This window comes from Bufo gargarizans, chromosome 5 (assembly GCF_014858855.1).
Source record: "Bufo gargarizans isolate SCDJY-AF-19 chromosome 5, ASM1485885v1, whole genome shotgun sequence".
Classification (NCBI taxonomy): domain Eukaryota; kingdom Metazoa; phylum Chordata; class Amphibia; order Anura; family Bufonidae; genus Bufo; species Bufo gargarizans.
In genome coordinates, this window is record NC_058084.1 from 46,727,868 (window position 1) to 46,751,630 (window position 23,763).

At 43.8% G+C, this 23,763-nt stretch overlaps 1 pseudogene; it reads right to left on the minus strand.

Annotated features, from left to right (window-relative positions):
- The window catches only part of LOC122939296, a 359,170-nt pseudogene that overhangs the window by 123,867 nt on the left and 211,540 nt on the right, over positions 1-23,763 (minus strand).

Genomic DNA, 23,763 nt, shown 5'->3' on the forward strand with positions numbered 1-23,763 from the left:
GCGTCCCGCCCCCTTAAAAGTGACCTACAAGGCAGCCCACCCCGTTTAACAGTGACCTCCACAGTCCCCCATCTCCTTAACAGTGATTTCCACAACACCCGTCCCCTTAACAGTGGCCTGTACAGCAATCTGCCCTTTAAAACTGAACTCCATAGCAGACCGTACCCTTAACTGTGACCTCCACAGCAGCCTGCCCCTAGGGTGGCCAGAGGTCCGGTTTTAGGCCGGACAGGCCAGCTTTCAGACTCCCTGTCCTCCGTCCGGTGCAGGGCATGGACAGACACAGGGATGTCCTTTTGAACATCTTACTCTCAGACAGCAGCACTGTGCTGTCTGAGTGTGAGCTGCAGGGAAAAAGTCACCCTCCCTTCCACCCCTGCAGCTGACAAAAGTAGATTTTTACCTTCATTTTTTCCATCCCCGTCAGCTGTGGATTGGTTTTAGCGGGACCTGGGGGTGGGGTTTTTAGGCCCGTCTTTTGAGTGTGGCCTGAATTGCCACCCTACCTGCCCCCATAACGGTGACCTCCACAGCACTCCGCTCCCTTAACAGTGTCATCCACAGCACCCTGCCCCTTTAAAGCTGACCAACAGCAGTGAAGAAAAATGGCTGGGTTGTTATGGTAACCTGGTGTAAAACTGTGTGTATGTGGAGACTAAGGGCCTGCAAGCTTCTATTGGCTTGTGAGGGTCATGTGACCAGGCTTCTATTGGCTAAATGCATTTTTGGGAATATGTCAGGAACGGTACGTGCTAAAGAGCTGAGACCCGATCTAAAACCTTCCCGGACACCTAATGTACCTGTGTGCCAAATTTCGTGATTGTAAATGTGACGGTGTGGATTCCTTTAGCGAACATACATACATACATATACTCAGCTTTATATATTAGAGTTATATACCGTATATTCTAATATTATTTCATATTCTAATTTATTATATTGCATTTTCTTAGACTAAAGAATATTATAAAGAAATCATTGATCTTACTATAGGAGCTCACTTACTGTTCCTTATGGGCACTGCGCAATACAGAAAACCTGCATCTGATCGCGTTTGGTCCACCTCACATTTAGAGCCGCACACAAACACCTTGGAAATTTGATCATCAAATCCGGAGCCAGTGATTGTGAGGATTAACCCACCACCAAAACCACCTGTATGAGAACAAATAGAATTGATGGTCACTGGATCAGTACATCAAGTAAAACACTATGGGGTATTCTAGGATATGTCGGTGACTACCAAAATGGCTGCCATTTAAGGTCCCACAAGGGATTTCATGATGATTTCTCAGACACTTGAATAACAAGTTTACAGTCATACATACACAACTGCCACATAATATATTTCGACAAATTTGCTATTCAGGGTTCCAGAAAATACTGAGTAACATTCCCTGCATGAGATATAGTGGTGGCCATATTGATTGCCACTAGCCTTACCAGAATTAGACTCACCTTCACTTGGAGAGACACCGGTCATACTAAGTTCATAGGTGAATCTTGCACTGGATCTTGCAAACCCCTTCTGATTCTGAAATGAGACGGGGAATGTGCCGCCCCAGTGATCTCCTATGGTGCAGTTCAGCTGGCTATCAGACGCTCCTGTGATGGAGCAGGTGGCATTGCCAATGGTCACTTTCATTTCTGAGGCATCCAACCCAAAACCAGACCCTGACACTGTGACAATGGTTCCAGAAGGTCCTGAGAAACAACATAAAGACAAGAATCACGATCTGACAGATATATACAGCATACATAATAATCTGGTACTCACTGAGACCAAATTACACGACTTTTCCTATAAAGCATGGGCAGAATTAGCCCTAAGGGGGTATTTTGGTTGAAACAAGTTTTCCCTTATCAGCAGGATAACTATTAGATCAATGGAGGTCCCACTGGTGGGCCCACAAGAAAGGGTGCTAGTACCCTGTAGAGTCCCTGAAATAAATGGAAAGGTAGGTCAAGCATGCACACTACAAGGATAGGGAATAACTATAAGATCAAGGGGGTCCTACCACTTGGACCCCCACTGATCATAGGACTGGAGACCACATACATTGGGGCAACAGTGCACATGCTCGACCTGCAGTTACGTTCAAGGGGAACTGCAACATATAGGGCCCTTATTCTTGTGATTAGTGGGGGTTCCACCAATAGGACTCCCACTTATCTGATAGTTATCACCAGTGCAATGGATAAGGGATCATCTGCTTCAACAGGTAAACCCTTTAAAGTGAGTATCCAAGCTCGAGGTGCAACATTTTGTGGTGATTAATTTGTTGATATATCTCTATAGTTGGTAGAGCTCTATTTTTATGAATATACACCTACAGTAGACCCACATTTATTAAGACGGGCGTTTCAGATTGGAGGAGTGATTTTCACCAAATTGTTCATGCTTTTTAATAAACTTGGTCTATTATGAACTCCTTAAAGTCACAAAATGAAATGTGGTTACATTCATTTTATACCAATCTGTGTCATTTTATGGCTTTAGTATAAATACATCTTTCTAAAAGTTGGTGAACCAGCACCCTCCTGATAAATCATGACCAGTTTTATTGGCACTTACCCAAAACTGACAAGTAAACTCCTTATCTCCCCCTAGTGGTGACTGCAGGCAGTCAGAAATTTTGCCTATGCTGGGGATTTTGGAGCTCCAACAATGGTACAGAAATATTTGTGAGATGGACGTTCCCTTTTTAGCTTGCCCTCACCTTGCTAGACGGACTTCTTTTAGTCCCTTCCAGAAAAAATTTAACTTAAGAAGACGTACATGAAAAACCGCAGCAAAAGTCTGTGTTATGTGCTACTTGTGTACAGATACTAAGAGTGGATATATATCTTCAATACCTGTAAGCTAGTCCTCCCGACTCCTCCAGTCACATGTGCGTTTAGTTTGACCGAGCATGCATGTGTTCTCGGTGGAAAGAAGAGAATACGTTTCTGCCAAACACCTGTGCTAGCAGCTCATCTCCCATGAGAACAAAGGATTGGGCATGCTGAAACCTAACATGCACGATCCTTCTTTCATCATCTGTCGGACCAGAGTCGGCACACGTCCACATAAGTTAGTCGGCCGTGGTGACTTTGCTCTCAAGGCCGCCATACACATTAGTGAAATGGCATCTGAACCCGCCATTGTCGTCAGGTTGGTCTGACAGTCTAATGTGTGGGCAGCTCACAAAATTGCCCCGAGGAGAAAGAAAGATGGGGTATAATAAATATTCTCTCCCCATCCTCATGTTCTCCCAGGAGATGAGCCACCACAGCAGCTTTCTCCTCTCTCCCCAGTGAATACACATACAGGTTTGGCTGAGCTGAATGTGTATGTGGAAGTCGGGAAGGAGTTGGGAGAGATAGCGGTCAGCCAAACAATAGTTCAGCCGACAGATATGGAATGTATATGGCCGCCCTTATGCCTCTGGAAACACTTAAATGTGGAGAGGACATAGGAGGAGATTTATCAAAACGGTTGTAAAGTAGAACTGGCTTAGTCGCCCATAGCAACCAATCAGAGTCCACCTTTCATTTTGCAAAAGAGCTCTGCAAAATGAAAGGGGGAATCTGATTGGTTGCTATGGGCAACTAAGGCCAAGTTCACACTTCAGTTATTTGGTCAGTTATTTCCATCAGTTATTGTGAGAAAAACTAGTAGTGAAGCTACTCAGATAAAGTATAAGGGCTCATGCAGATGGCTGTTGCCGGCCATGGCCCGTATTGTGGCCCGCAAACAGCGGGTCCGCAATATGCGGGCACCGGCCGCGTGCTCCCCGCATCACGGATGCGGACCCTTTCTCTTGAATGGGTCCGCAATCCGGAGCAGCGGTGCAGAATGGAGGCACGGAACCCCACAGAAGCACTACGGGGTGCTTCCCTGGTGTTTCTGTCCGTGCCTCCGCACCGCAAAAAAATAGAACATTCAAGTTGATGTTTCCCACTGGAAATTTCGGTCCCTAATGCACGGAACGGCCGTGCACATGAGCCCTAATGGAAAGATCTGCACCTGTTCAGTGTTTTTGACCTGCACCTGGCTCACAATAACTGATGGAAATAACTGACCAAATTATAAAATCCGGTGACTAGCATCCCACAAACATGACCGATCAAAGTGTCAATGGATTGTCGGCTATTGGTCTAAATCACATATCCAAAATGTATTACATTTTGTAGATTTAGGGTGTCCACCGATTACCACTAAAACTTATATTAGACAGGCAGATAATCATGAAGCTCATCGATAACGAGCACTTGTAGGAACGCTAGTTAGCAATGATCTGGCAGTGTAATACTGCCGCCGATTACCCAATGAACGAGCAATCGCTCATCTGGTACTAGGAATCTTTCAGCAGGTTTAAAAATCATTGTTTGCCGGCGGCAGATCATCAAATAATGATTCAGTATGAGGACGAGCGATGGCATTAGTGATCACTGCTGCCCATACTGTGGAGGAGATCGCTGCATGTAATAGCAGCGGTTTCCTCCACTTAAGAGCAGGCGATTGTCAGAAAGGAACGCTTCCCTGCCGGCAATCGCCTGTTTTATCTGTGCGCCTAATATAAGCCTAATTACTTGAGGTACATATGTGGTCATTGTTAGGGTCAATTCACACGAACATGCTTAAAAAAAATCAGCGCCAAATCTGCACATTTTTTTTCATTTTTCAGCTTGAAAAAAAGGCATGCTTTTCAGGCGTTTTCTACCACGTTTTTTACAAGTTTTTTTTATCCACTGGGTGTTCACTTCAATACAAAGCTCTTTTCAGCTAGAGTTTTTTAAAGCAGACCTGTGCCAAAAAAGTGCGGGAAAATGCACAAAAAACTCATGGACTTATATGGAGCAGTTTTTTTTTAGCTTCCTATTAATTTCAATAGGAGATTCAGTGCTGATTCTGACCCCAGATAGGGCGCGCGGCTTCTTTTTTACACACTTATTCCTTTTACTTACATGTGCTGCTTCCTAATGAAATGAATGGGAGGCTGTTTTGAGGCGTTTTTTCGAGCTGCTTTTGAGGCAGAAACGTTCCAAAATCAGCACCAAAAAACTCAGTGTAAACTGGCCCTTGGACTGTTTATCATCATGATCTGACAGTGACCAATGCCATTCTCAGCTCTGCTACATCTAGTACATAACGTATAACTAATATTTTTATAGTCATACCTGTATTTGGAAGAACTGACGTTACCGTTGGGGTATCGGCCTCTGAGTAGGAGAAGCTGAGTGGTGGGTAAGAGGCAGATGGTACACGGATGATCACGGAAGTGGTTGTAGCAGTGGTCCTGGGTGGAGTCATGCACTGGAGACTATAAGGAGCAACTGCAGTGACTGGACATGGTGCACCATCGACTTGCACAGTAGTGTTGGTAAGATGAAATCCATTCCCTTGTATGAGTAGAAGAGTTCCACCTAAAACACTTCCGGAAGGTGTCAAGAGTGTGGCTTCGGCAGGACTGTTCATGGTGAAAGACCCTTGAGCCAAGCCTTTACTGAGTACAATGACTTTGACAGGATAGTTTCCGGCAGGAATGGAGTCTATGTTGCACGTTATGTCTGTGTCATTGACATCGACCACATTCAATTCCATGTCACCGACATAAACGGTGACATCATCAGCGACCTCCCCAAAGCCAAGGCCATTGATGTGGATTGTGGTAGCATTTCGCACTATAGTTGGGTCAACACTGGATACTTGTGGTGTAAGTGCACTTGAATAGGTAAAGCTGCAGGATCCTTTGCACTGGGCACTGATTCCCCTCACCTTTATCGCAACGTTTACACTGTGTGAATAACTAGGCAGAGTGTCACATACAATATCTGTGTAAGTTAGAGACACGATGTTACAGCCTAATCCCGTCACCTCAAGGCTGCTATTGCTGGTCAAGAAGCCGGACCCGTGTATGGTAATTCTGGTGGATCCTGTATCAGACCCGCTGATTGGCGAGATGGAGTCAATGTGGGGTATGAGGGCGAATCGCCTGCTCATGTCATTTTTTAAAGAGTTGATGGCATAACCAAAGTTGTTTACTGTAAGTGACACCATTTCTGCAACCCCAATATCCATGGAGTTCTGGGGATCCACTTTACATGTAACTGAAGTCTCGCTAGAAGAAGACACGACACAAGGATAATTACCGACTGAAACCTGAGATAAAAAGAACAACAGGATTTTAGTAAATTGAGTTAGGAGATATACAGGGTGGGCCATTTATATGGATACACCTTAATAAAATGGGAATGGTTGGTGATATTAACTTCCTGTTTGTGGCACATTAGTATATGTGAGGGGGGAAACTTTTCAAGATGGGTGGTGACCATGGCGGCGATTTTGAAGTCGGCCATTTTGAATCCAACTTTTGTTTTTTCAATAGGAAGAGGGTCATGTGACACATCAAACTTATTGCGAATTTCACAAGAAAAACAATGGTGGTTTTAACGCAACTTTATTCTTTCATGAGTTATTTACAAGTTTCACTTTGTTTGCAGCCATTGACATGTCGCCAAGGTTAACACGTGTGGAGCGGATAAAAATTGTGTTGAACGCAGTAACCGGGTCTTTGCAGCAGATTTCAATGCAAGACAGCCTACAAGACCACCCATCTCCCATACTACAGTTAGCAAACTGCTTGCTAAGTTTCGTGAAACTGGTTCAGTGTTGGATTTGCCAAAATGTGGACGCATGAAATCTGTCACTAATGAAGAAACATCAGTGGCTGTCCTAGCTTCATTCAGCTAGAGCCCACAGCGTAGCACTCGCACTTACAAACTCCAGCTACTGCAGCATCCTAACGAGGATGACCCAGATCGGCGCACTGAATTTGCAGAATGGGTAAAACAAAAATTGGAACAGGACCCTCAGTTTATGCAGAAGATTTTGTTCAGTGATGAGGCAAACTTTTATGTGAATGGTGAAGTTAACAAACAAAACCACCGCTATTGGTCTGACACTAACCCACATTGGATAGTTCCCTCCAAGACTGTTGGAACCAAAAAATTGATGGTATGGTGTGGTATATGGGGTACAAAGATAGTGGGGCCATTCTTCATCAATAGAAACCTCAAGGCCACTGGATATGGTAAATTGCTACATGATGATGTGTTTCCCTCTTTATGCACTGAAGCTGGCACGTTCCCTGAGTTTTTCCAGCAAGATGGTGCGCCATTATGGGTGTCAGGTTCGAGCACTCCTAGATGAACAGTTTCCTGGAAAGTGGATTGGTCATCGTGGGCCAATTGAATGGCCCCCAAGGTCTCCCGATCTGACCCCCTTAGACTTTTATCTTTGGGGTCATCTGAAGGCAATTGTCTATGCTGTGAAGATACGAGATGTGCAGCACCTGAAACTACGGATACTGGAAGCCTGTGCTAGCATTTCTCCTGCGGTGTTGCTATCAGTGTGTGAAGAGTGGGAGAAGAGGGTTGCATTGACAATCCAACACAATGGGCAGCACATTGAACACATTTTATAAGTGGTCAGAAACTTGTAAATAACTCATGAAAGAATAAAGTTACGTTAAAACCAAGAACACCATTGTTTTTCTTGTGAAATGCCCAATAAGTTGGAATTCAAGTTGAAAAAAGTTGGATTCAAAATGGCCGACTTCAAAATGGCCACCATGGTCACCACCCATCTTGAAAAGTTTCCCCCCTCACATATACTAATGTGCCACAAACAGGAAGTTAATATCACCAACCATTCCCATTTTATTAAGGTGTATCCATATAAATGGCCCACCCTGTATACATTTTTGCATGGTTTTATTAGAATAAGTGAGGAGTGCTTGGATTGCCTGGGGATTTACATCATATATTGGTGCATTCCTTTTCTACTTAGGATGATAGTGAGGAGCATGGCCCCAGTAGTCTGACAGGAGAGCACATGGTCACAGTATTGGGTTCTTTGCTGGGTGTACCACCCAGCAAAGAACCCAATACTCAGACTATGTGCTCTCCTATCAAAGTCACACACCATGGAAGGTTTGATTTAGAGCTGAGTGAGAGACAGAAGCTAAGGACTCCTGAGTGGGCCTGGGGCCACCGCCCCTCTGCAGTCCTTCTAGCTAAGCCTCTGATTGGTTCACAAGCCCTTTGGGGTTGAATTGTCTTACATGTGTATCCCCTCTGGGGTGACACTAAATGGCAGTAGTCCAACATAATTCACTGACCAGGATCCCGGCATGTCTCTGGACATTAACCATGCAAGAAGGAATATGACTCTTCCTGTAGGTCAGAGGATCAGGGTAAGGTGTGTACAAGTATTTTTTTTTGTCATCAGTGACCTCCCTTTCCAATTGTATAAGCGCATAGCTGTGGTTCACCTGATTAAAACGCTGTTGTTGTATTTTTGTTTATCCAAAGCTCCAGTCCTGAGTTATGATACTTTTTCTTAATAGGCAAATCAGACCATTGGTGCAGTGAGGGCGTCACCATTGCTCTTGCTGCACCCAAGCTCCACTAATTTTGATGGCCATCCCCTTCCTGGTCATTTTCATTGACAGGGCCATGGAGTGACAAAACAGAGAGTGAAGGGCTGGCCACAGAAAAGAGCAGAGCTTAGGTGCAACAAGAACAATTGTGGCACCCTCATTGCACCAAAGACCTACTTTGCATATTAAGAAAAAGTATCATAACTGGGGAATGGAGCCTCGGATCAAGAAAAGAAAAAAAAAGCTATTTAATCAGGCGAACCACAGCTATGTGTCTATGTAAACAGTGAAGAAGGAAGACAAGAAAGGGACTTATATCCAACTCCTGGCACCCCCGCCGCTCAGCTGGTTGAAGGGGTTACGACGCTCATACAAGCTCTGTGTCCAGAGTTTTCCTGAACGCTGTCGATCTGGTATTGATGACCTATCGATCAATATTATGACACTGCACAGCCCCTTTAAGGCCCCAGACACCTCGCAGAGCCATGTGTACTAAGCCTATATCAAAGATATTACTCCACTTTTGTGCTGTTAAAAAGCTACACGTTATAGCGCACACCATATTTGCCTATAGGAATATACAGGGAGTGCAGAATTATTAGGCAAGTTGTATTTTTGAGGATTAATTTTATTATTGAACAACAACCATGTTCTCAATGAACCCAAAAAACTCATTAATATCAAAGCTGAATATTTTTGGAAGTAGTTTTTAGTTTGTTTTTAGTTTTAGCTATTTTAGGGGGATATCTGTGTGTGCAGGTGACTATTACTGTACATAATTATTAGGCAACTTAACAAAAAACAAATATATACCCATTTCAATTATTTATTTTTACCAGTGAAACCAATATAACATCTCAACATTCACAAATATACATTTCTGACATTCAAAAACAAAACAAAAACAAATCAGTGACCAATATAGCCACCTTTCTTTGCAAGGACACTCAAAAGCCTGCCATCCATGGATTCTGTCAGTGTTTTGATCTGTTCACCATCAACATTGCGTGCAGCAGCAACCACAGCCTCCCAGACACTGTTCAGAGAGGTGTACTGTTTTCCCTCCTTGTAAATCTCACATTTGATGATGGACCACAGGTTCTCAATGGGGTTCAGATCAGGTGAACAAGGAGGCCATGTCATTAGATTTTCTTCTTTTATACCCTTTCTTGCCAGCCACGTTGTGGAGTACTTGGACGCGTGTGATGGAGCATTGTCCTGCATGAAAATCATGTTTTTCTTACCTTGCAGACTTCTTCCTGTACCACTGCTTGAAGAAGGTGTCTTCCAGAAACTGGCAGTAGGACTGGGAGTTGAGCTTGACTCCATCCTCAACCCAAAAAGGCCCCACAAGCTCATCTTTGATGATACCAGCCCAAACCAGTACTCCACCTCCACCTTGCTGGCGTCTGAGTCGGACTGGAGCTCTCTGCCCTTTACCAATCCAGCCATCTGGCCCATCAAGACTCACTCTCATTTCATCAGTCCATAAAACCTTAGAAAAATCAGTCTTGAGATATTTCTTGGCCCAGTCTTGACGTTTCAGCTTGTGTGTCTTGTTCAGTGGTGGTCGTCTTTCAGCCTTTCTTACCTTGGCCATGTCTCTGAGTATTGCACACCTTGTGCTTTTGGGCACTCCAGTGATGTTGCAGCTCTGAAATATGGCCAAACTGGTGGCAAGTGGCATCTTGGCAGCTGCACGCTTGACTTTTCTCAGTTCATGGGCAGTTATTTTGCGCCTTGGTTTTTCCACACGCTTCTTGCGACCCTGTTGACTATTTTGAATGAAACGCTTGATTGTTCGATGATCACGCTTCAGAAGCTTTGCAATTTTAAGAGTGCTGCATCCCTCTGCAAGATATCTCACTATTTTTTACTTTTCTGAGCCTGTCAAGTCCTTCTTTTGACCCATTTTGCCAAAGGAAAGGAAGTTGCCTAATAATTATGCACACCTGATATAGGGTGTTGATGTCATTAGACCACACCCCTTCTCATTACAGAGATGCACATCACCTAATATGCTTAATTGGTAGTAGGCTTTCGAGCCTATACAGCTTGGAGTAAGACAACATGCATAAAGAGAATGATGTGGTCAAAATACTCATTTGCCTAATAATTCTGCACGTAGTGTATTACACATGATATTGCACTGTAATCTAATGCGACCTCTTTCGTGGAATTATTGGGTGCAAACTATCACCTTATAGTGTCTCTCACATATGAGGAAGACGTGACTGTATATAGTTTTTATTATTATATTATAATAATGTTATGTATTTTATTGGTTGCTTCTGGGCCAATTAGTTAACACCAAGGAATAGATGGCAAAGGTTGGCAGGAAGAAGTTAAACCACCCTGTTCCTCACCTCTTAGGTAGGAGTGGGCTGCTGCTGCATTGTGCCAGGAGGGGTGGTTCCTGTCCAGAGACAGAGGGGAGAAGAAGCATACTGCAGAGCTCCTGCTCCTGTTAAGATTCTCCATAGAGAACTACTCAAACCTTCCTCAAGTAAAGTCTTGAGACGCAAGAGAGCAGAGTGAACTGTTACAACCAGTATTAGAGACGCTGGTGTGCGGTGAGGGACTACAGCCAACACACCCATCACCCAGACCCCTACTAGGCCTGAACCACCTAAACACTAAAATGCCACCATCCAACCTGCCTCCATAATCCTTGCTGGTGCCAGAGAAGATTTGTACTTAACGTCTGCTGTTACTGAATGTATCTGAAGTTCTTAGTAAAAAGACTTTGTTACATTTAAAGGGGTTATCCTGGAAAAGATATTGATGACCTCCACCAATCAGCTGTTTCATTGATTGCTACGCTCATCGGAGCTCTGGTGGGTGATGCAGAAAAGAGCCAGACATCGTATATTGGTATTGCTTGGTGTTGCAGCTCAGCCCCATTCAAATCAATGAGCTGCAACTAGGTCCCGGGGGTCGCACCCCCTCAGATCTGAAACTAATGACCTATCCTGAACATAAGTCTTAAATCTTTTTCTGGAAAACCCCTTTAATTCTGGCCTCCTTTTTCTGTACCGCATTTCAACTGTACAGATACCCAGGTAGTAACGGCCTGAGGGAGTACACCGTGACGCAACACTTCTTCAGGGCCACTACTACTCCCATCCTCTGCATCAGCCCCTACGTTGATTCTTTATTATGAGATCATTTATCACAGTCAGTGCCAGTCATAATATTGTGATCGAGGTGGCTGCATACCTGGTTGGCACAAGTAAGGTTACTGAACCCGGTTCCTGTGATGGTTATAGCATCATGGATTGTTCCAAAGTTTGGTGTAATGCTGGTAATAACAGGAGAATAACAGTCTGAGAATCCAAACCATCCAGACGTATTGCTGACAGGTAATAGGGCCAACTCTGGGCACTCCGGATCTGGGGTGACGCAGACACCTGGCGGTGTGGTTGGAAGTGGAGCTGTAGAAACATCATGACAAGTTTATGAGAATAAATGTTATTATTGGAGAGCAGCTTTAGTAACGTGATTAATAACCAGGTACATATAAGACCAGGAGGCCCACAGCAGAGGATAGCATTTTTCCTGTGCATTGTCACGCCCCTTTTATCATCGACCATCGACTTTTCATGCTGCCCCCTCATTATGAGACTAATGACGCAGCATCCGGGGGCCACACAAAGTTTGGACTGCTTCCTGGGAGGTGTCGGGAGATCTGCCAACTCTTTCTGGAGTCTCTGATGCATCCTGAACGGATCTCTCTCCATTCCGAATGCATGAGGGCTTAATAGAAGCGTTTTTTTCCCCAGTACTGAGATCCTCTGCCGAATCTCAATACCGGAAAACAATGCAAGTGTGAAAGTAGTTTTAGAAAGACACAGTGCTAAAGCAGTACTGTAACCTCTTAGTTAAAGGGCATCTGTCAGCAGTTTTGTACCTTTGACACTGTCTGACCTGTTACATGTGCACTTGGAAGCTGAAGGCATCAGTGTTGGTCCCATGTTCATATATGTCCGCATTGCTGATAAAGATAATGTTTTAATATATGCAAATGAGCCTCTAGGAGCAACGGGGGCGTTGCTGTTACACCTAGAGGCTCTGCTCTGTCTGCAGGGGCCAGGCAATGATAAAGTTATCAGGCCTAGGAATAGTATAGTATCAACTAGGAATAGTATAGTATCAACTAGGAATAGTATAATATCAGCTAGGAATAGTATAGTATCAACCAGGAATAGTATAGTATCAGCTAGGAATAGTATAGTATCAACTAGGAATAGTATAGTATCAGCTAGGAATAGTATCAACTAGGAATAGTATAGTATCAACTAGAAATAGTATAGTATCAACTAGGAATAGTATAGTATCAGCTAGGAATAGTATAGTATCAGCTAGGAATAGTATAGTATCAGCTAGGAATAGTATAGTATCAGCTAGGAATAGTATAGTATCAGCTAGGAATAGTATAGTATCAGCTAGGAATAGTATAGTATCTTAAGTTACCAGAAGCAATGGTGGCCTCCTTTCCTCCAACAGACACACGCACTGGGCTGATCTGCTCGGCAATTGGGATTACAATTACGACTCCTTGCATAATTATGGTATTTCCGTCATTGACATAGCCGCTGCTGTAGTAGTAAGTCCCCGGCGATGTGAAATTATAGGAAAATACACCTTTAAAGAAATAAAACATTAATGTTATCATCCTAGTGCAAAGCATGCAAATGTCAATGAGCTGCCACGTAAAGCACTGACTAAGGGCTCATGCACAAGGCCATTGCCCAGCCGTGCCCGTATTGCGGCACGCAAACAGCAAGCCCGCAATATATGGGCATCAGCCATGTGCACACCATATCACAGAAGCAGACCTATTCATTGAATGGGTCTGCAATCCGGAAGGAGCGGAACGGAGGCACTGAGGGGTTTCTCTCTGTGCCTCCGCACCACAAAAAAAAAAAAATATAGAACATGTTCTATTTTTTGGCAGTGTGGACGGATCACACACCGATTCAAGTTGAATGGATCTGGTTCCGTATGCAGCACCTGCAAATTGCGGTCCCCAATGCGTAGAACTGCCAGGCAAACGTTCGTGTGCATGAGACTTAATATGTAAACCTCCATCCCACACCCAAAAAATTCAGCTTTCAAAGAAGTGCAACCCAAGTATATGGCACAGGGGCCCAGTAGGTAAGGGAGCCCATTGCTGCTGTCTATTTGATTACCTGTAAGGGGCTGACTAATGAATTTCATAGGTCATTATTTAGAAAAGTGGGGGCACCACGCTCAGCACCCATCTATACCTTCATAAAAATTATCTCCTTTTCAAATGACAGGTGATGAACACCATACTATGATACAGTAGCCAAACGTGTGTCACTCCTGACGGGATTAACCCCATCCATCCCGCAAATTATTAAAGAGGTTGTACGACCATTAAATGTTATTTTAATATATTTCAGCGAGAAAAAAGTAGTTGCTTTTGTAATTTACTTTCTCTTACAAAAATGCTCCAGTAGTGAAATAGGCTCTTTATTTTATTATAACAGTGCCACCTGGTGTTTATCCTGGATAGTAATGTACATGACCAGCACATTGTGGTAGTCACGCATGCTCAGTCCCATCCTCAGTGCCACCAGCCATATCTACTGTTAGAATGGATAAATCTGCAGCAGAAAGGACACACCCCATGACAAAGGACACTTCCCCTGAGCTGTGATAGGCAGCGATACAGCAGAAATGACACACCCCTTTAGTTGGCATAGGGAGAGAACTGCAGCAGAAAGGACATGCCTCATGAGGTGTGAGATGGAGAGAGCTGCAGTAGAAAGCATATTCCCTGAGCAGTGATAGGCAGAGTTGCAGCAGAAATGACACATCCCTTGAGTTGAGATAGGGTGGAACTGCGGCAGAAAGGATGCCCCACGAATTGTGCGAGAGAGAGAGCTGCAGCAGAAAGGGTGCGCCCCTGAGCTGCCAGTTTACCCACCTCAGCTCCCCTAGCCTAAAACCCCTTAATGACAGACCACTTTTTACAATTCTGCACTACACTACTTTCACGGTTTATTGCTCGGTCATGCAACTTACCACCCAAATGAATTTTACCTCCTTTTCTTCTCACTAATAGAGATTTCACTTGGTGGTATTTCATTGCTGCTGACATTTTTACTTTTTTTTATATTAATCGAAATTGACCAAAATTTTTGCAAAAAACTGAAATTTTTCACTTTCTGTTGTAAATTTTTTCAAATAAAACTCCATTTCTATATACATTTTTCTCAAAATTTATTGTTCCACATGTCTTTGATAAAAAAAAATGAAATAAGTGTATATTTATTGGTTTGGGTAAAAGTCATAGCGTTTACAAACTATGGTGCAAAAAAAAATCTATTTACGCACTTTGACTTTCTGAGCACCAGTTATGTTTCCTGAGGTTCTACAATGCCCAGACAGTAGAAACACCCCACAAATGACCCCATTTCGGAAAGTAGACACCCTAAGGTATTCGCTGATGGGCATAGTGAGTTCATGGAAGTTTTTATTTTTTGTCACAAGTTAGCGGAAAATGATTATTTTTTTTCTTTTTTTTCTTACGAAGTCTCATATTGCACTAACTTGTGACAATTTTTTTTTTTAACATGAACTCACCATACCCCTCATGGAATACCTTGGGGTGTCTTCTTTCCAAAATGGGGTCACATGTGGGGTATTTATACTGCCCTGGTATTTTAGGGGCCCTAAAGCGTGAGAAGTAGTTTGGAATCCAAATGCGTAAAAATGCCCTGTGAAATCCTGAAAGTACTCATTGGAATTTGGGCCCCTTTGCGCACCTAGGCTGCAAAAAAGTGTCACACATGTGGTATCGCTGTACTCAGAAGAAGTAGGGCAATGTGTTTTGGGGTGTATTTTTACATATACCCATGCTGGGTGAGAGAAATATCTCTCTAAAAGACAACTTTTCTCTTTTTTTATACAAAGTTGTCATTTGACAGAGATATTTCTCTCACCCAGCATGGGTATATGTAAAAATACACCCCAAAACACATTGCCCTACTTCTCCTGAGTACGGCGATACCACATGTGTGACACTTTTTTTGCAGTCTAGGTGCGCAAAGGGGCCCAAATTCCAATGAGTACCTTTTAGGAGGGCATTTTTAGACATTTGGATTCCAGACTTCTTCTCACGCCTTAGGGCCCCTAAAATGCCAGGGAAGTATAAATAACCCACATGTGACCCCATTTTGTGCAGAAGACACCCCAAGGTATTCCAGGAGGGGCATGGCGAGTTCATAGAAGTTTTTTCTTTGGCACAAGTTAGCGGAAATTGATTTTTTATTTATTTTTCTCGCAAAGTCTCCCTTTCCGCTAACTTGTTACAAAAAGTTCAATCGTTCATGGGCTCAATATGCCCTTCAGTGAATACCTTGGGGTGTCTACTTTCCGAAATGGGGTCATTTGTGGGGTGTGTTTACTGTTCTGGCATTTTGGGCGGGGCTAAATTGTGAGCAACCCTGTAAAGCCTAAAGGACTTTCGGCCCCTTTACGCACCTAGGCTGCAAAAAAGTGTCACACATGTGGTATAGCCGTACTCAGGAGAAGTAGGGCAATGTGTTTTGTGGTGTATTTTTACATATACCTATGCCGGGTGAGAGAAATATCTCTGTAAATTGACAACTTTGTATAAAAAAAATTTAAAAGTTGTCATTTACAGAGATATTTCTCACACACAGTATGGGTATATGTAAAATGACACCCTAAAACACATTGCCCAACTTCTCCTGAGTACGGCGATACCACATGTGTGACACTTTTTTGCAGCCTAGGTGCGCAAAGGGGCCCAAATTCCAATGAGTACTTTCAGGATTTCACAGGGCATTTTTACGCATTTGGATTCCAAACTACTTCTCACGCTTTAGGGCCCCTAAAATACCAGGGCAGTATAAATACCCCACAAGTGACCCCATTTTGGAAAGAAGACACCCCAAGGTATTTATACTGCCCTGGCATTTTAGGGGCCCTAAAGCGTGAGAAGAAGTCTGGAATATAAATGTCTAAAACAATTTACGCATTTGGATTCCGTGAGGGGTATGGTGAGTTCAAGTGAGATTTTATTTTTTGTCACAAGTTAGTGGAATATGAGACTTTGTAAGAAAAAACAAAAAAACAAAAACTATTTCTGCTAACTTGTGCCCAAAAAAAAAAAGTGATCTTTATAGTGCCCCAGCGATTTTATGGTGTTTTTGCAGTGATCAGAAGAAAAAAAAATTCAGTCACTGCGGTGGGGCGGACTGAACGCAAGTGTGCGCACAAGATCAGGCTTGATCGGGCGAACACTGCGTATTTTGTAGCGCCTATAGAACATGTCCTATACTTGTCCGCAATTGCGGACAAGAAAGGGCATTTTCTATATAGTTCTGGCAATGTGCGGATAAGCAAATTGAGGAAAGCAGATTGCCGGTGTCCATGTTTTGCGGATCCTTGGTGTCCGTGTTTTGCGTATCCGCAAAACACATACGGATATCTGAATGGAGCCTTACAGGGGGGTGATCAATGACAGGGGGGTTATCAGGGAGTCTATATGGGGTGATCAGGGGTTAATAAGGGGTTAATAAGTGACAGGGGGGGTTGTAGTGTAGTGTGTTGCTTGGTGCTACTTACAGAGCTGCCTGTGTCCTCTGGTGGTCGATCCAAGCAAAAGGGACCACCAGAGGAGCAGGTAGCAGGTATATTAGACACTGTTAACAAAACAGCGTCAAAAATACCTTTTTGGGGTTAAAAAACAACACATCTACAGCCTGCCAGCGAATGATCGCCGCTGGCAGGCTGTAGATCAACTCGTTTACCTTGCGATCCTGTGAACGCGCGCTCCTGTGAGCGAGCGTTCACAGGAAATCTCGCGCCTCGCGAGATGACGCACCGGCGCATCAAGGAGGAGCAGACCGACCGCTCGCAGGACGCATCCCTGCATTAGGCGGTCAGGAGCTGGTTAAAATAAATCTAGCAGAGCAATTGGAGCAATGAATGAAGAGATCTCTAGATCCATGTGAGGTACAGGGCTGGTTTTAGCTTTGCTAGAAAGAGGTCATCATGTACTATATTTTACATAAATCATGGGATAACCCCTTTAAGGTATTGATAAAGTGGGTGCAGACCTGAGGGCACACGAGCCCCGCTGTTGAAGGAAATTCCATCATAGGTAAGGTTGGCCGGATCCGACACTGAAAATACTCTGTATCCAATACCCGTGATTAAAGGCTGAGCGTTCCACTGCCAAATGACGGCGTCCCCTGTAGATATCACCAGTCTAGATGGAGACCAGGCATAGCCGGTGCCGTACACTGCATAAAGAATACACCCATTAATCAATGCAAAATGTGTAATGTCTATATAATGACATAATCAATCAATGGAAAGGTGAGATACATATGACGCTGTGCTAATAAGTGGAGCAGTTGCCCATAGCAACCACATTATATCTCAGGGGCCCTTTAAGACACCAACCTTTTTGGTTGTCATGGGCAACCGTTCCTCTCTTTGGCAGAAAATCAGCCGGGACGGGGAAATACCTGGCGCTCCGTGGTTCATCCGTACCGGAGTCAGAGCGACGTATAGGCTTCTATAGCGCTGGAACTCCAGTTATCCATAGTTGTCAGCAGTCCCTAATTTTCAGAGATAGTCCCTGCAAATTTGTGCTGTCCTGGGCTGAAAATGGGTGGGACTTATGTAAACCCTGCCCATAAGTGGGTGGTTCTGGTTGGGTTTGTGATTGTTCATGCCCCGAATTCACCAACTATAATGGTGGTAAGTAGGATGTATGACGAACCACGAGACGTCTGGACGTCCGTAATAAAGACACAAGAAAAATTGTCTTTATTGTCCACAGCGACCAATCACAGAGCAGCTTTAATTTTACCAGAGCAGTTTTAAGAATGAAAGCCGAGCTCTGACTGGATGCAAGGACTGTCCTTCTTTTAGATGTTTTGGACAAAGCTGCCCCATATGTCCATGATAGGACATACTTTGGAGGTCATTTATCAAACTGGTGTAAAGTAGAACTGGCTTAGTTGCCCATAGCAGCCAATCAGATTCCTCCTTTAATTTTAGAAAGCTCCTTTGATAAATGAAAGGTGGAATCTGATTGGTTGCTATGGGCAACTAAGCCAGTTCTACTTTACACCAGTTTGATAAATGACCCTATTTGTCTTTATAGTAGATGGATCTCATGGCACCAGCAGGGTATAGCACTCACCTGAATATTTTCCACCATTTGTCACCGTATATACCGCGCCGGGTCTCTGGATCACACAGGTCAGCTCCTTGGCCGAACTGGCAGAGACTTTACACGGGAGATTCCCTAAAACATAATAAATCCATTAAATATAATATTGCATCTATAAAACGTACATCTACAAACCGGATTCCCAAAAAGTTGGGACACTAAACAAATTGTGAATAAAAACTGAATGCAATGATGTGGAGATGGCAAATGTCAATATTTTATTTGTAATAGAACGTAGATGACAGATCAAACGTTTAATCCGAGTAAATGTATCATTTTAACCACTTCAGCCCCGCTAGGTGAAACCCCCTTCATGACCAGGCCACTTTTTACACTTCGGCACTACACTACTTTCACCGTTTATCGCTCGGTCATGCAACTTACCACCCAAATGAATTTTACCTCCTTTTCTTCTCACTAATGGAGCTTTCATTTGGTGGTATTTTATTGCTGCTGACATTTTTACTTTTTTTGTTATTAATCAAAATGTAACGATTTTTTTGCAAAAAAATGACATTTTTCACTTTCAGCTGTGAAATTTTGCAAAAAAAACGACATCCATATATAAATTTTTCGCTAAATTTATAGTTCTACATGTCTTTGATAAAAAAAAAATGTTTGGGCAAAAAAAAAATGGTTTGGGTAAAAGTTATAGCATTTACAAACTATGGTACAAAAATGTGAATTTCCGCTTTTTGAAACGGCTCTGATTTTCTGAGCACCTGTCATGTTTCCTGAGGTTCTACAATGCCCAAACAGTAGAAAAACCCCACAAATGACCCCATTTCGGAAAGTAGACACCCTAAGGTATTCGCTGATGGGCATAGTGAGTTCATAGAACTTTTTATTTTTTGTCACAAGTTAGCGGAAAATGATGATGATTTTATTTTATTTATTTTTTTCTTACAAAGTCTCATATTCCACTAACTTGCGACAAAAAATAAAAAATTCTAGGAACTCACCATGCCCCTCACAGAATACCTTGGGGTGTCTTCTTTCCAAAATGGGGTCACTTGTGGCGTAGTTATACTGCCCTGGCAATTTAGGGGCCCAAATGTGTGAGAAGAACTTTGCAATCAAAATGTGTAAGAAATGACCGGTGAAATCCGAAAGGTGCACTTTGGAATATGCGCCCCTTTGCCCACCTTGGCAGCAAAAAAGTGTCACACATGTGGTATCGCCGTACTCAGGAGAAGTTGGGGAATGTGTTTTGGGGTGTCATTTTACATATACCCATGCTGGGTGAGAGAAATATCTTGGCAAAAGACAACTTTTCCCATTTTTTTATACAAAGTTGGCATTTGACCAAGATATTTTTCTCACCCAGCATGGGTATATGTAAAATGACACCCCAAAACACATTGCCCAACTTCTCCTGAGTACGGCGATACCAGATGTGTCACACTTTTTTGCTGCCAAGGTGGGCAAAGGGGCACATATTCCAAAGTGCACCTTTCGGATTTTGCAGGGCATTTTTTACACATTTTGATTGCAAAGTTCTTCTCACACATTTGGGCCCCTAAATTGCCAGGGCAGTATAACTACGCCACAAGTGACCCCATTTTGGAAAGAAGACACCCTAAGGTATTCCGTGAGGGGCATGGCGAGTTCCTAGAATTTTTTATTTTTTGTCACAAGTTAGCGGAAAATGATGATTTTTTTTTTTTCTCTTTTTTCCTTACAAAGTCTCATATTCCACTAACTTGCGACAAAAAATAAAAAATTCTAGGAACTCGCAGTGCCCCTCACGGAATACCTTGGGGTGTCTTCTTTCCAAAATGGGGTCACTTGTGGCGTAGTTATACTGCCCTGGCAATTTAGGGGCCCAAATGTGTGAGAAGTACTTTGCAATCAAAATCTGTAAAAAATGACCGGTGAAATCCGAAAGGTGCACTTTGTTATATGTGCCCCTTTGCCCACCTTGGCATCAAAAAAGTGTCACACATCTGGTATCGCCGTACTCAGGAGAAGTTGGGGAATGTGTTTTGGGCTGTCATTTTACATATACCCATGCTGGGTGAGAGAAATATCTTGGCAAAAGACAACTTTTCCAATTTTTTTATACAAAGTTGGCATTTGACCAAGATATTTTTCTCACCCAGCATGGGTATATGTAAAATGACACCCCAAAACACATTGCCCAACTTCTCCTGAGTACGGCGATACCAGATGTGTCACACTTTTTTGCTGCCAAGGTGGGCAAAGGGGCACATATTCCAAAGTGCACCTTTCGGATTTTGCAGGGCATTTTTTACACATTTTGATTGCAAAGTTCTTCTCACACATTTGGGCCCCTAAATTGCCAGGGCAGTATAACTACGCCACAAGTGACCCCATTTTGGAAAGAAGACACCCCAAGGTATTCCGTGAGGGGCACGGCGAGTTCCTAGAATTTTTTATTTTTTGTCGCAAGTTAGTGGAATATGAGACTTTGTAAGGAAAAAAGAAAAAAAAAAGAAAAATCATCATTTTCCGCTAAATTGTGACAAAAAATAAAAAATTCTAGGAACTCGCCGTGCCCCCCACGGAATACCTTGGGGTGTCTTCTTTCCAAAATGGGGTCACTTGTGGCGTAGTTATACTGCCCTGGCAATTTAGGGGCCCAAATGTGTAAGAAGTACCTTGAAATCAAAATGTGTAAAAAATGGCCTGCGAAATCTGAAAGGTGCCCCTTTGCCCACCTTGGCTGCAAAAAAGTGTCACACATCTGGTATCGCCGTACTCAGGAGAAGTTGGGGAATGTGTTTTGGGGTGTCATTTTACATATACCCATGCTGGGTGAGAGAAATATCTTGGCAAAAGACAACTTTTCCCATTTTTTTTATACAAAGTTGGCATTTGACCAAGATATTTCTCTCACCCAGCATGGGTATATGTAAAATGACACCCCAAAACACATTGCCCAACTTCTCCTGAGTACGGCGATACCAGATGTGTCACACTTTTTTGCAGCCTAGATGCGCAAAGGTGCCCAAATTCCTTTTAGGAGGGCATTTTTAGACATTTGGATCCCAGACTTCTTCTCACACTTTCGGGCCCCTAAAAAGCCAGGGCAGTATAAATACCCCACATGTGACCCCACTTTGGAAAGAAGACACCCCAAGGTATCCAATGAGGGGCCTGGCGAGTTCCTAGAATTTTTTTTTTTTTGCATAAGTTAGCGGATATTGATTTTTTTTGTTTTTTTTCAAACAAAGTCTCACTTTCCGCTAACTTAGGACAAAAATTTCAATCTTTCATGGACTCAATATGCCCCTCACGGAATACCTTGGGGTGTCTTCTTTCCGAAATGGGGTCACATGTGGGGTATTTATACTGCCCTGGCTTTTTAGGGGCCCTAAAGCGTGAGAAGTCTGGAATATAAATGTCTAAAAATGTTTACGCATTTGGATTCCGTGAGGGGTATGGTGAGTTCATGTGAGATTTTATTTTTTGACACAAGTTAGTGGAATATGAGACTTGGTAAGAAAAAACAAAAACAAAAACAAACAAAAAATTTCCGCTAACTTGTGCCAAAAAAAATGGCTGAATGGAGCCTTACAGGGGGGTGATCAATGACAGGGGGGTGATCAATGACAGGGGGGTGATCAATGACAGGGGGGTGATCACCCATATAGACTCCCTGATCACCCCCCTGTCATTGATCACCCCCCCTGTAAGGCTCCATTCAGACATCCGCATGATTTTTTACGGATCCATGGATACATGGATCGGATCCACAGAACGCATGCGGACGTCTGAATGGAGCCTTACAGGGGGGTTATCAATGACAGGGGGTGATCAGGGTAATCAGGGTGATCACCCCCCTGTCACTGATCACCCCCCCTGTAAGGCTCCATTCAGACATCCGCATGATTTTTTACGGATCCATGGATACATGGATCGGATCCACAAAACGCATGCGGACGTCTGAATGGAGCCTTACAGGGGGGTAATCAATGACAGGGGGTGATCAGGGTAATCAGGGTAATCACCCCCTGTCACTGATCACCCCCCCTGTAAGGCTCCATTCAGACGTCCGCATGATTTTTACGGATCCATGGATACATGGATCTGATCCACAGAACGCATGCAGACGTCTGAATGGAGCCTTACAGGGGGGTTATCAATGACAGGGGGTGATCAGGGTAATCAGGGTGATCACCCCCCTGTCACTGATCACCCCCCCTGTAAGGCTCCATTCAGACATCCGCATGATTTTTTACGGATCCATGGATACATGGATCGGATCCACAAAACGCATGCGGACGTCTGAATGGAGCCTTACAGGGGGGTTATCAATGACAGGGGGTGATCAGGGTAATCAGGGTGATCACCCCCCTGTCACTGATCACCCCCCCTGTAAGGCTCCATTCAGACGTCCGCATGATTTTTACGGATCCATGGATACATGGATCGGATCCACAGAACGCATGCGGACGTCTGAATGGAGCCTTACAGGGGGGTTATCAATGACAGGGGGTGATCAGGGTAATCAGGGTGATCACCCCCCTGTCACTGATCACCCCCCCTGTAAGGCTCCATTCAGACGTCCGCATGATTTTTACGGATCCATGGATACATGGATCGGATCCACAGAACGCATGCGGACGTCTGAATGGAGCCTTACAGGGGGGTTATCAATGACAGGGGGTGATCAGGGTAATCAGGGTGATCACCCCCCTGTCACTGATCACCCCCCCTGTAAGGCTCCATTCAGACGTCCGCATGATTTTTTACGGATCCATGGATACATGGATCGGATCCACAGAACGCATGCGGACGTCTGAATGGAGCCTTACAGGGGGGTTATCAATGACAGGGGGTGATCAGGGTAATCAGGGTGATCACCCCCCTGTCACTGATCACCCCCCCTGTAAGGCTCCATTCAGACGTCCGCATGATTTTTACGGATCCATGGATACATGGATCGGATCCACAGAACGCATGCGGACGTCTGAATGGAGCCTTACAGGGGGGTTATCAATGACAGGGGGTGATCAGGGTAATCAGGGTGATCACCCCCCTGTCACTGATCACCCCCCCTGTAAGGCTCCATTCAGACGTCCGCATGATTTTTACGGATCCATGGATACATGGATCGGATCCACA